This window comes from Echinops telfairi, unplaced genomic scaffold (assembly GCF_000313985.2).
Source record: "Echinops telfairi isolate 266 unplaced genomic scaffold, ASM31398v2 ScPeMD7_6;HRSCAF=24_0, whole genome shotgun sequence".
NCBI lineage: Eukaryota > Metazoa > Chordata > Mammalia > Afrosoricida > Tenrecidae > Echinops > Echinops telfairi.
In genome coordinates, this window is record NW_022103902.1 from 22182363 (window position 1) to 22197511 (window position 15149).

Here is a 15149-nt window from a genome sequence, read left to right on the forward strand (position 1 = left end):
CCATTTGTACTGCTTATTTCTTAATATATATTTATATAACACCATTAGTGTCCTGGTTTTGTTTCTCTAGAGAACCCTAACATAAGTGGTTATGAAAAACAGGAAGCAAAAAAAAAGATGTTGGTAAATGATGGCTTTCATAGCAAAGTTTTTTAGGGTTTTTATTAGAAAAGATGGTGGGGGGCATTAAAAAATTCAAGGATTGACAAATTACCATATATACTCAAGTATAAGCTGACCCGCATATCAGCTGAGGCACCTAATTTTACCATAAAAAGTGCATTAAAAAATATGCTGAAAAACCTGGCTTATACTCGAGTATATATAGAATGGCCTATGGACCAAATCAAGAGTCCTCCTTCGAAGACTGTATTTGAAAACAACACAAAACCCTTGACATTGATTCATGGAGATCTCTAGACAGTATTTCTATGATAATAGATCTTTTGGGGCACAGAAAACCTCTTCTTTCTCTTGCAGAGCAGCTGACGAGTTTGACCTGCTGACCTTGTCATAACAGCCCCTTGTCTAACCGATAACATCCCCAAGAGCTCCTTTTTGTAAGCAAAGTTGTCTTCCACATACCCATAGTGGGCAGAACTGTCCTTTATGGAAAAGTTTACAGACACTCTTGTAAACAAACTAAGAATTTTATAACTTGAATGTTTTTTCTTTAAATAGCATTAAAAAAAAAAACCCACAAAAAACAAACAAACCAATTTTCTTGGAGTTGATTCACATTCCTGGTGTTGAGTTGTACAGAAGAGTTTTCTAGCTGTGATTATGCATGTTGGGCTGCTAAACACAAGGTCTACAGTGCAAAACCACCAGCCTCTGCACAGGATAAATATGAGGCTCTGTATTCCTGTTAACTGTTATCCTCCTGGAAAGGCCCAGAAAGCAGTTCGATCTCGTGCTATGGTGTCACTATGAGTCCGAATCAACTGGATGGCAGTGTGGTTTGGTTTTCAAAGGTAATCTTCTAGAGGGAAAGAAAATTTCAATCTAAATGTTATTAAATTTTGCACCTTTTGTTGTTGTTGCTGTTGTTCTATCAATGGGTATACAGAATAGCACTGTGCGTCCTTTCGAATAATCTGATAAATGAATCTTAAAAAGGAAAGAACTGTCTGAATTTAAGAAAACTAAGGCTAGTACTACAATATCATACCACCTCCCTAGCAACGTAAACAGTGCAGAGCTACTGTGTTCCATGTATCTTCTATGCGTATTTTAAATTTTGTGACGTGGTTTTAAAAGCATAAGTTTATATTTCTGATTATCAATAAAATTCTATTTATTATGTAGCATTTGATTATTCCTAACCTATCAAATAACTAAACACCTGATCCTAAGGATGTAGCTGTGCATGCAACTAAATATTTTGAAAACATTATGTTCATTTGGTGCTTGAAATATTTTTAATTATTTCTGAAAATGGAACGCATTAAAACTGTACTTTTATTGCCAGCATAATACTGTTCTCCCACGTGCGTGTTCTTTGGGCTGCTTTAATAATACTAATCATATTTTAGATAATGTAGGAAGTACCCCTGCTATTGATTCGCAGTAGAATCTCTTGAGTGATGCTTCCATTGTTATAGCATCCCATACATGTCCCAGTACACTTCTTATAATGCTCTATTAGTCAAATTATCTTTGTCCATATATTCAAATGAACTGTAGAGGCTATTAACTTGTTTTTGCAAATATATTAATTTATCTAACATAAATGCTTTTATAAATTCAACATGTGACAGTTTTATTATAACTTGTAAAGATAACGCCCTGCCAGATTTTTATGACAGCAATCCCTAACTCCTCTGGGCCAGATTATACCTCAAATTTTCATGTTCCTGGATATTTTCCTTTTAATCACCAGGACATCTATTTTAGGATGGTACAAGTTTTGCATTTTCATTTTGAATTCATATAATTAGCTCTTTAAATAGTAACCAAGTCTTCTGTACTTTGATTAGAGAACCAAACATTAATGTTTAATAACTATATTTGTGGTAGTCTTTGTCATATTTCTGTTCTGTCTCATGTTCTTTCCAGATTGGGATGGAAGCAAGAGATAAACTTTGTAGAGTTATTTCTATTATCAGTTATCTAAAAATTCCACTAGACATATACCATGTTTCTTTCTGTGAACTCATGAATTCATAAATACAGTGTTAAATATTTGGATGGTTATTAATGTTCAAGCAAATGTATGTTTAATGTTAAAAATAGGACACATATTACTTAAGGTTAATTTAAATGCTTTACCCTAAGAACAATGGCTGTCTCATTAGCTCTCTGACCTTTGGCAATGCACTGCAACTATCTGTGCCTCTGTAACATAATAGAAGTAGCTGCCTCCTCAGATGGTCCTACACCTTGCGTGAGATTATAGTTATAAAGCAATAAACACATGATCTGAATTAGGTCCTTACAGACACAGACCCAAACTTACTGCCATCATTCTGGATCCTCTTTCAACCCTAGAAGACAGACTAGAACCGCCCTACTGGGTTTCCTCAGCTGCAAATCTTTATGGACGCGGACAGCGTCATCTTCCTCCCTCTTGCTACCATCCCAAAGAGAGGCAGGCCTAAGAAATGTAGCATTGATTTTATTAATAGACCCTTTTCAATCAGACACACTGCTGACGAGTCAATCCCAACTCACTGTAACCTATATAGGTCATTTGAGATGGTCAGTCTTTATGGAGCAGTGTCACAGTTTTCCCTGAGAGAAGTTGGTCTGTTCAAATCACCAGTGTTGTGGTTCACAACCCAATGGCTAACCACAGGACCACCAGGGCTCCCTGCTAGTTTCTTTAGTTCATGCGAAACAGATGAAAAGTACATGAATTCGAGTACAAATACTTAGATCCTGGGCCCAGATATGCTATTTGATAGCTCAAAAACCATAGGCAATTTTTTTTATAGCTAGAGCTTCTGTTTCATAAATAGTGAAATGAAGATATTAACAAATCTCCTATTAACAAGAAATGAAGAGTTAAATTATGAAGTACAAATGGCTCAGTGCAACTCACTCCCATCAGAGAGAGTTGTAAGACACTAGCAGTCCTTCAAGTCTAGCCTACTGCCAGGTCTTCCTCTATATATAGAGCGAGCTAGGATATCTCAGCACAGCAGCCATCACAAGGCAGGTCACCAACTGTCAGCCAGGTCACCAACTGCCTGTCCCCAGCTCCAGAGATGTCTTAAAGGGACCTCAACTTACAGCGACACAGTTCACAGGCTAGGCGTCTCACAGGTAGTGTAGCCTGTAAATTGAGGCACAGAACAAGCAAGGCAGCCGCACACTGGTCCGATGAGTGAGAAGTGATAGACAAGAAAGGGGAGTCACGGAGCCATTTCTCTCTCTGCCCTTCAGTTAATCCCACTTGTGTTTATCAGCCAGGCTGACACAATAAACTATCTCACCTAGCAAGCAATTCAGGCTGCCCATAGACTTCCTTTAACTGTTCAGTCCTACAGAGGAGAGTTCCTTCATGGTTCCAGATATTTCCAGCTTCAGGCACAAACCATTAGTTCAAAATTCTAAAAGCCAAAGGGTTCCTTTATTCCTTCAGTCTGTCAACAGCTCTCTTAGCAAGTCTTTTCAAATGCCCATGTCCAGAACACTCAAAGCACTGGTTGGGGCTTATCTTTTCAAAGAACTTCTTTGAAGGCATGTCCTATTGATTGCTGAAGGCAAGCAGGCTTACAAACTCTCTATTTTTACTTCCCAATAATCATTTGTATCACACATTGTATCAACAACAGTAGGTAAAATAAAACAGTATAAACCTAGTACAGCCAGATCCTAAACTTAATTTGTAAGTCAAATTCAACCCTTATCTAAACTATCCCATTTATATGCAATATGGCCTTAGGCCTCTGACTGCATGAAGCCAGGGCTGGCCTTTTGCTGGCCAATTTGACCAACCACATGGTCTCAGAGAAGGTCAAGGGCCCATTTTGCTCCCCAAGCTCAAAATTTACATTTATCAGTCATTTTCACCATTTCAGACAGGAATAACAACCAAAAACAACTTCTAGGAAACAAAACCTTCACTTTCTATGTATTTTCCAGAAAATCAACCAGTAAACTGCATGGTCATATCTGACCTCTGGCTAGCCAAAGAAGAAAACTGCTGTAAAACAGAGGTCAAATGAGAATTCACTCTCCATCATCATGATTTGTTTCTCTAGTACCCCACTCCCAAGGTACCATAATGATTTTGACTGGGTTGACTAGAGAAACAAATCCAGAGTCACTCATATATGTATAAGAAAGAGCTTTATATCAAAGGGTAATTGTATATAAAGAAAACATGCCAGCCCAGTCCAGATCAAGTCCATAAGTCCGAAATTACCCCATAAGTCCAATACTAGTCCAAAAATCCATCTTCAGACTCACACAGCCACATGCAATGATGCAGAATGCAGGAAGATCACAGCCTGGTATGTGAAAATCTTATGGATCCAATGGCAGTGCTTCAAAGCATCATAGGGCTAGCTCAGGTCTCCACATGCCTCAATGTGTCTTGTCTACAAGAAGCTGAAGCAGGAAGAGAGAGAGCAAGTTCCCAGAATCCTCATAAGGCCACGCCCACATGGAAGCATCATCAGACTGTGGCCTGATTGACAGGCTAGACTTCACTCCTACACTTACTTATCAAATTGACATGAAATTATATAACTGCCTCAGGTAGTGATAGACAAAAGACATTTTGGATTTATGTGGAGGGTCCCTGGCCCTGTTGGGTGTGGTCTAGCTAACCAAAGAATGGTGAAATACCCCTTAGGCAGCAACAAAAGTTTAAGCTTAAAGTATGGTTCACATAAGCCTCTAAAAATGCCCCCTCCTGGGCAACAGTAAGAGTTTCAGCCCAAAGTATGGTCTAAAGATGGCTCAGGGCACAATCCCCTAGATGATAGCAAGAGTTTCAGCCTAAAAAAATGGTCCAAAACACCCTCAAAAGATGCCCCACCTCCTGGGGGACAGCAAGAGTTTCAACCCAAAGAATGGTCCAGAGAAGGCTCAGGAAATGGCTCCCCAGGGGACAGCAGGAACCAGGGCATGAACGCAGATCCAAAGAAACAGCAGTTTCAGGAAAGAATATACAAAGCAACAGCAGCCTCAGGGGCAAAAGGCCAGGAAACCAAAAGGGAAAGAGGACTCATAATCCCAGAATCAGGAGAAGTGGGTCCAGGGCAGCAGTCATCACAATTGGAATGGCCAGGGATGGAAAGCCAGTCATTTTCCGTGGCACAAGACCTGCTATAAATGTAAGAACGTCTACACAGCAGGTGAGATTGGCCACTTTGACCCAGGACAATCTCCTCATTGATTTCAGAAAGGAGTGGTCCAGTCTGGGGGTGCTTGGGCTCCAGGGAATCATAATTGTTAAAGAAGCTGCACTTGTGCCTTTAGAAGATCTGCCAGGACGCTAAAGCAATAAGAGCTCAACTCAGAATGACAACCCAAAGCGAAAGAAGACGACTCCAACGGGGTGTAGCTTTAGACGAAAAGAGAAGATCGAGTTTGGCATGTGTGGGGCAAAGGGGAGCACCAAATGATTTTGTTAGATGGCAATTTCTCAGCTGGGACAAGAGGTTTACTTAGAAGAGCTGGAGAGTGGTATTCAATTCTATAGATGACAGCATCTTTGAGCAATTTCCTTTTATTCATTGTGCAGTAGTTGTTTGGAATCCCTGAGGTAAGTGCTCCCTGTCACCGAGAAGCCTAAAGTTTGGCAGTTTGAATTAGCCTAGGGAGGAGGTACCTTGGAATTCAGACCTTGCAAATCCGGGGAAGCAGTTCAGCTCTGCACACACACGTTCGCCATGAGTCTGACATGTCTTGATGGCAATGGTTAACAGTACTTATGAGCAGTGTTTATTCTCTATCTTATGCACACATCATAACCTTTTTTTAAAAAAATGAGTTTGGTTAGATGCAGGCAATAGCCTAGTTTGACCTATGAAATAGTTCAGGGGGCGATTTTTGTTTTTTGCCTTGCATGTAGTCTGACCTTAGAGGAAACAAACTTGAAATAACACCCAGACATGTTTTGCAAGACAATAATACGGCTTTCATGAAAGAACTGGAGTGAGTGACCATCTAATTTCATTGGTTCCAGAGGAGATATACGAATGCACAAGTACAGGTAGCCCTGTTTTGAAACTCTGCTCCTTTCCAATTCCCTCCTTAAGGAAGCTCAGTTATATTTCTGATTGCCCATTGGTCTGGCAAAAGACCAAAGACTTTTCCAGAAAGAAGACAATGTCCTGGGGTAGGATTGGCTACCACCAAGAACCCTCAGCCTTGAGCTACACCCATCCTAACCTTTCTAGTCAACAGCAGATGTACAAAATAAAGAACTCAAACACACTAAGTGCTCTGGGGAAAGAATCAGATTAAGAGTACAGTCTCAAGACAAGCCCACTTGAACATGCACCCAGCACCCATCTCTGCATCTGGAGGGAACAGGGGGGAGGGAGGAGCCCAGGCCATAAGCTGTGTTCGACCTTCAGAATGAAGAAGCTCAACAAGATAAACCTATTTGTGGTCCATAGGTGGTGAGGGGTGGGGGAATGGTAGCAATGAGGGGTTATCTGCTCATCAACATTTACAGCCTAGGAAAAGTGGGATAAACTCGATGGTGGCGACACTGTTTGGGGGTGACCCTGGGTGGGAGGAAATGGCTATGTGCTGGGGACGGGCCTCAGGGCCCCCATTCCTACCTTGAGCACTATTCTGGTAGGTCTGGAGTAAGAATGTGGTTGGAGGGGAAAGGGGGCTAACATGAAGCTTGTTGAAATCTCAGGAAGAGTCTGGGAGGCAGGGATTATCCTCCAGGCGAGGATGACGGCAAGGGCCCTAGTGCAGTAGCCATTACACGATAAGGCAAGGACACCAGTTCAAACTTACCAGTTCCTTCCAGGATGGAAGAAGAGGCTTCCTGCTCCCATAGATTTACAGTGTCGGAAGCCCACAAGAGCAGTCTTACTCGGCCCAAGTGGGTCACTGTGAGTTAGAATCCACTCAATGGCCATGACTTGGTTTTTTCTTGGTTTGGGTAGACCAGAGAGGCTCCGACTCTTTGTAGTTCCGGGTTATCCAGTGGTAGGTGTCTGTCTTCCGGTCTGGGGGTCCTGGGGTGTCACTGCGCGAGGAGGCTTTGGCAGACATCGAGGCCCTGATGGAGGGTTCGTCTTGAGCCCTGCAAGCCAAGGAGCCAGGGAAGACCAATGAAGTGAAGCCGCCAATATGGCGGCGAATCACGCCTTCCTTCGGAGAGCGTGTGCTCAGTGGCAGCGGTCCTTCCTGACGGCCGAATCACCATGGGTACAACATGAATCCACTTTTGTTCGCTTCCTGTTGTATTTTTTCTTCATCATGCTGACATGAGAATGTTACAGTATATAGATTATTTAAAAATAAATTTATTCCTGCAGAGATCGCATCCCAGTTAAAGCACATTAGACAACTGGCAGGGGTGATGCGAACTGTCAGGGTCACCGACAGGGGGCGCAGCTGAAGGAGGTCTACTTGGCGTATGCAGACCTGTTGCCGCATCCTGCCAGGCTTGCTGAAGACTGCCCCCTAGCTTAGGAGCATGGAGAGGAGAACCAGGGCATCCTGGGTGCCCGAGTGATGGCGAGAAGACAAGGCCATTGAAAGGGCCACATCTTCTAGAAGTGGAGATCACTTTATCTGTTGAACAGAACTTTGTCTGTGTGTTTGTTGTCTTTTGGATTAGGTGGTTTGCAGGTGGTGAGGGGTGGGGTGCGTCTGTCTCCATGGTTTGATCTGGTTATCTTCCTCATCAGAGTTGGAGAAACATTAAAGTAGATAAATAAATTTGAAAAATAGTAAAATAAGTAAAATTATTGATCTTTATATTAACATGAAAATATACCAGTCATTGATGTTTATGTACATTCACTCTCACCAGCAGGGGACATTTAAAGTGAATGGAACAAGAGAAATCAATGCTAATTTTTTTCTACAAACGCTCAGTGTAATTCCATTTTTTTGTGGATAACCCCCATAGATAGATAGATACATGTCTTTGTTATATATGTGGTATATATATATTATGTATGTCTATATACATTTTCAACCATAGTATGACAAGGTAGCTGTATGGAATATATGATTTGGCTCCCCTTTAGCTCCATGTTGTTACCTAAAACATGGAGTAATTCAATAACTTATTATACATTTCATTTTTAACTCTGACCCACCGGTGAACTGACCTTTCATTTTGCCACGTAGTCAAGTTGTACTCATGCAGATCCCATGTGTTCCAGAGTAGAACTGTGTCCTAAAGAGTTTTCGGTGACTGTGGTCTTTTAGAAGCAGATTGCCAGAACCTTCCTTTTGAGGTATCTGTGGATGAATTCAAATGGCCAACTTTTCCGTCAACACCTATGAAACCAAACCATCTGTTGTCATTTGATTAGCGGCCAATGCTTAAGCATTTATATGATTTACAAGAGAACTAAAAAGGATTTTGAGATTGTCAGCATGCCTATGATCACTGAAAGTAGCATTATCCTTTCTAGTAGGGATGTCCTTCTTCACAGAGATGTTTGGGCAAAAGGCCCATAATCTGTGTAAGTTTATAAATAGTGTTTATTACTACAAAACTTACACAATGTAATGAGTGAAATCAACTAAAGAACTGATTTCTATTTCCAAATAAATGTACAAACTCCATTCTCCTCATCCTAATTTTCCAACCAGGCCATCTATCAGTACATATACATCAGTTAAAACTGAACTCACTGCCCTCAAGGTGATGTGCGCTCATAGCAACCATATAGGACAGAGTAGAGCTGCCTCCTCTTTCTTCTGGAGGGTGCCTGGTGGCTTCAAACTGCCAACTGTGTGGAACACATGCCCAATGCACACCAGGCCTCTTCTATATCACTTAGAAGATGTCAATAGATTTAACACACTGAAAAGCAGAAACAGGAGTACATCCTCTCCAACGTTCCCAGCCACTGCTCATGCCTTTTTTACCCTTTCTTTCTCCTGCACTCGGAGTCCTGCCCTCCCTTTACCTGTCTTCTCTACTTTTCTTTACCTTCATCTCCCTAGTACCTCACTTTTCCACAGCTATCACACACACAGGCTTTCCTCATTGGGATAAACTATTCAACCTTTCTTCTTAAAGATAGAATCACACTCAATAAATATCAGTTCTTAAAATATTTCCGAAATGACAAACTTGCTAGTATCCATAGAGGTAGCTCAGTGAATAATAACCTGATGGAATTTTCTATCATTTGTCATTCCACTTGTCTCCTTTTCTGATATGTATCACTTAAAATTAGAATGTACATCAACCCATATTATTTATAATTACATAATAATGATTAATAGTTTTAAAAATATCTGCATATATGTATATATATTTAACATAACCATATGAAAGTACAAAATTGACTGATACAGCCAAAATGAAAAAGTTTAAGTGAAGGATAGAGATGAAACTTTGAATTAGATCCGCATTTCCTGATTTTCAAAGTTAGCTAACACTTGTCCCCAGGCATTACCTATTTCTTTTTTTTATGTCTTGATTGGGCATAACATAATATGTCTCTTTACTTCCACTTAGTAGTATGCCACTATGTGTGTATGTGTGTGTGTGTGTGTGTATGTAAGAGAGTTAAAATTATAAACCAAGATATATCATTAAAATCAAATAATACTAAAATAATTGTATCTCAATTTTGAAACGCTTAATCATTATTTGTTTTTTCTATATCCTTATACCATTTTTAGTAAATGGCTATATCTTAAAATCCTGCCCCTGAGAATGTCACTCCTATAATGGTTCTCACTCCATACCACCCAAGCCCAGTGCCTGGCACTGGATTCGACTCATGACTACCCATTCACAGCGTTTTTGAAACTGTCCATCTTTGAGGGAGAAGTAAGTTTCAGCTTTCTCATGAGAAGTGGCTGATGGTTTAGATCACTGAAAGTGTGGTAGCTGTCCAGTACGTAATGTCAGGGCTCCTTGCTCACTACATCCAAACCCAAACCCACTGCCTCCTGTCCATTCCTGCTCATAGCAACCCTATAGGGTTGCCTAATCTGTAAATTTTTAAGAGAGCAGATAACTTAAACTTTTTCCCAGGATGTGGCTGGTGAGTTTGAACTTCCAACCCTGTAGCTCACAATACTGACTCTCAAAATCAAACCCTATGTCAGCTCGTTGATTCCTAGAGAACAGCGTAGAACAGCCCCTTGTGGGTTTCTAAGACTGTAACTCTTTAGGAGAGTAGAAAGCATCCACTTCTTATGGACCTGAGAGCGAAGTGGTAAGAGATCACGTTTTAGAATTGGGAAAACTGGCTCTGAGAAGTAAGTCATTTTATTTATTTATTTATTTATTATTTCTAGCAGTAACATAGAAAGTCAATATGTATTCCTCCTCCCACTTGGACTTTCACATAGTAACAAGAAGAAAGATAATTTTCAGAAATATATCTTAAGTTAAAATGTTATTTACTTATACTTTTGAAATTGGTACTTTTTGAAGAAATTTCACCATATGTTATAGGTTTACAATTACTGTTTTAATATTGTGATTTATTGTGAAATGGAGATTATTTTTCAACTGTTCTACAGCACGTGTTCAAAATTTGAAAATGACTAATATGCATATTAGAAACATTTTTTCTAGTCAGTGGACTTATAATATATATGAATAACTATGCCTTTGAAATTACAAAATAATTCTAACAATCTGTTTGTTTACATAACATACATAGTGGGTTACAGAGTGGGTGCCTAACCACAAGGTCAATAGACCAAAACCACTCTGTGAGAGAAATACAAAGCTCTTTACTCCCCTAAAAAGATATATTATCAGAAACTCATAGGGGCAGTTTTATCCTGTCCTATAGGGTCCCTGTGAATCAGAAATGGCTCAATAATCACATTGTTTTCATACAAAGAGGTAAAGTATTTAGTGAAATAAAGCGACTGTCCTAATCTATCACATTTTAGATGGAAGTTTTTCTTCCCTTCACAAAAAGTTAAGCAATAACCTCAACAAGAACAATAATTGCTATAACTGAGAAAGTTTTATATGAGAATGCCCATACTGAGTACTCTAATTGTAGGTAAACCAAAATACTGTTACCATCTCACAGATGAAGAAACAGTATTTAGCAAATTTGAATAGATGATTGAGAAATAATTCAAGGCCAAGTTGGTCTTATACTATAAACTGCTTAGTTATAACCATTGATTCACTTAGTTGACATGCTGTCCAGATATTTTTAGAAAAATGGTCATAATTGAATTACTATATATGTATTTCATGTTTTTGAATAATTCTAGCTATTTTCTTTATGTTAACCAAAAGGAACATCAGAATGTTAAATTTATTGACTACCATACATTTCCCATGTACAATCTCATTAATGTTTTACAGAGAAGAATCTTTATATGAAAACAGAAATACTATTATAAAAAGGGGAAGAACTTACTCAGAATATCTGAAACTGGAAGAACTTAAGAAAAAGCTCAAGTCTCCCAATTTTCAAATGGGAAAAATATTGAATGATGTAGGAAGCATCAAGGGAAGATAGAAAGAATACAGAATCATTACCCCCCAAATAACTAGTCAATATTCCACCATATCAAGAGGTAGCTATTCAGCAAGAACCAATGGTTTTGAAAAAAGAAGTTCAGATGGCAGGGAATTCGTTATCCAAAAACAAGGCTCCAGGAATTGACAGAATACTCACTGAAATTTATCAAAAAGCTGAAGTGGCACTGAGAGCACTCACTCATCTTTGCTAGGAAATTTGGACGACATCTTCTGGCAACTCACTTGAAGTGATCCATATTTGTGTCCTTGTGGTAGTTACTTAATATGGTGTCAGCGCAAGACTATTAAGAGTGAAGGGGTGAAGTTTAGCCTGTCAATTAGGTCACAGCTTGCTGACCTAATTGGGAGGCTCAAAGAAGATAAATAACTCACTGGAGGCCAGGCACACTCTCTGCGAGGCTTTGCTATTGACAAGCCACATGGAGCTCCGCTGATAGAGCCAGAGCCCTGGAGCTGGAGGAGCCACATGGAGACCCACACCAGCACTGAGATGCTTCCACCACCACTGGATCCACAAGACTTTCCACGCACTGGCCTGCAATTTTCCTGAATTCAGTGTCATTGCATGTATTGCATGTGTCTGAAGAGGAATTTATAGATTGGTATTGGACATATGGGCTAATATCAGACATATGGACTTGATCTGGATTGGGCTGGAATATTTTCTTAATATACAGTTACTCTTTGATATAAAGTTCCCTATTACACACATATGAGTGTCTCCCTGGATTTGTTTCTCTAGTCAACCAAGACTAATGCATGCCAATTCCAAAGAAATCTGCCCCAACAGAATTCTCAAACTATAAAGCTATGTCCTTGATATCACCCACATATACAATTTTGCTTAAGGTCATCCACCAATGGTACATTGACAGGGGACTGCCAGATGTTCAGGTTGGATTCAGAAGAGAGGACTTGGAACAAAGGATATCATTGCTGATGTCAGATGGATCTTGGTTCAAAGCAGAGAACAACAGAAAGGCGTTTTCTTGTGTTTCATTGACTATGGACAGGCATTTGGGTGTGTGAACCATAGTAAACTGTAGATCACCTTGAGAAGGATGGGAATTCTGAACCCTTCATTGTGCTCCTCTGGAACTGGAACATGGATTAAGAGCCAGTTGTTCCTTTGAAGACTAATGTGTCCCTCACCCAACCCATAGTATACTCCATTGGATTATATACATGTGAAAGTTGGACATTGAATAAGGAAAAGCATAGAAGAATTGATGAAATTAAATTGTGGTGCTGGAGAAGAGTGTTGAAAGTAACTTGGACTGCTGCAAGGACAAAATTATGTGTATTGGAAGAAGTAAGGCCAGGTGTTCCTGAAAGTCAAGGGTGACATGATACCATCTAACATATTTTGGACATATTGGGAGGAGAGACGCACTCTCTGGAGAAGGACATCATGTTTGGTATAGTTGAATGGTGGTGATAAAGAGGAAGGCCTTCCATTAGATGGGTTGCCACAGAGGCTGCAACAATGGGCTCTGGCATAGGAACAAGTGTGAGGATGGCGTAGGATTGTGCAGTGTTTCCTTCTGTTGAACGTAGGCTCGCTATGGGTTGGAATCAACTCGGTGGTACCTAGCAACTAGCAATATTATTTGGCATATGGAAAACACTAAAAGCAATCTACTGGCAGTAGAAATAAGTTTATTTGAATTTAAAGTGAAGAAGGATAAACTAAAATAATTTGAATGTTTGACAGTATGTTGAATTTAAGAATGAAGTGAATCTGGTTTACCAAAAATTAAACCTTTTTGTCTATTCATGTTCTGATGAGAACAGACATTTATTCTCCCCAAGTATTGGAGAATAGAAGTATGAAGCCAGAATACTGGTTATGTAGACTCCTTCTGACGGTTACTAAGGACACTGTTCCCTGCCTCTTTTCCTACCATCTTATAGGACAGGCTATCCTTGGCTTCCAGATCAGTCCAATAGCTGTCTTGTAATTGTTTGCCTATATTCTCTTTGTTTTCCCTTTTTTCCTGTATTTTTCTCTGGTGCAAAATAAATACACTAGTCTTATTTGAATATTATTGTTGTCCATTGGCATCCAGTTATCTTCCTATTTAAGTTGACCTCCTGTACAACTGAAGCGAAGGTTTCCTGATTCTGCACCATCTTTTCCATTGTTAGTGTGCTGGAGTCCATCCATGCGGCCAATGTGTAGGAGCAGCTTTCCAAAAGTTCTGTTCGGGAGTCACTGTGAGTCGGAACCCACTCAATGGCACCACAGGAGAACAAACAAAAAGATACTTCCATAGATACAAAGCACTGGCAGAAATGTTATCTATTCAGTCAGATAGTAGCTAATAATTAAAGCACATTATATTGAATGTTAATTACACCATAATCCCTGAAGATCTATTTTCTGGACATTCTGCAGGAGACAAATGAGAATAATAAGGCTTAGCATTTTAAACAGAAAATTCATTTTGCTTTTCCCCAAATCAGAAATTGTTTTTCCACAACAAAGTCCTATAAATGACTTCCAGAAGTTTAGGTTATCTTGAATTAATCACTCACGTAGAGTATCAAAGGCAAAGTGCCTATAAAATGTAAAAACAAACAAAACAGAACTCAGGGGGTACATTTTTAAAAATTGGTTTTTAATGGATGCTCTCATTTTTAATTAAAAATCAAACATGTGTAATTTAACTACATAAAGGGATGCTGATATCAGATAATTAACATGTAAGTGGATCTTGCTAGCAACTTAAATACACAGTCCTTTATTTCAGATGGAAAAACCTTGCAATCCAATACTCAAGGTCTTTCTAAAGTCTTTGATGCATTTTAAGTTTATTAAATTTTAAGTTTTAGCTATCAATGTTTTAGGAGAATTTGAAATATTCTCAACCTATCATTTCAAGGTAAATTTACCTGAAATTCAATTCGGCTCACCTTAGAGCAGACATTCCCTTTCTGATTAGATGTGTCCTGTTCAATATGATGGGGATTATTCAGGTATGGCTATTTAAATTTCAAGGTAAATTAATTACATCTAAGATTTTAGTTCCTTAGTCACACTGCACATATTACACATGCCTGGGAGCCACATATAGGTAGAAGCTACTCTATTTCACAGCATAGATATAAAATATCTCCCTTCTGCAAGATGTTTGATTGGATAATTCTGGTTTGGGTCATGCGTCTTCATTCTGAAAACTATAAAGTAAGAACAAACTTGCAATATGTTTACAATGGAATTGTATCACTGTAATACCTTTGCTAAAATGACTCTTTTCTGCTTGCTCACATTCAAATAATGTATTATAAATATAATTATGCTGCTCAATGATATGAATGCTTAAATTAAGGAAGATTTACTGATTTGATTTAAAATATAACTAGTTTTTAATCCTATTGATAGTGGCATAATACCTTAGCTAAGACCAAATGACAAGAAGCCTGTAATAGTGGGTGAGGACTATGTCCCTGGTTCTGGAGTCTGTGTGAATTATGTTAACACTATTCATTAGAAATACAGTGCCAG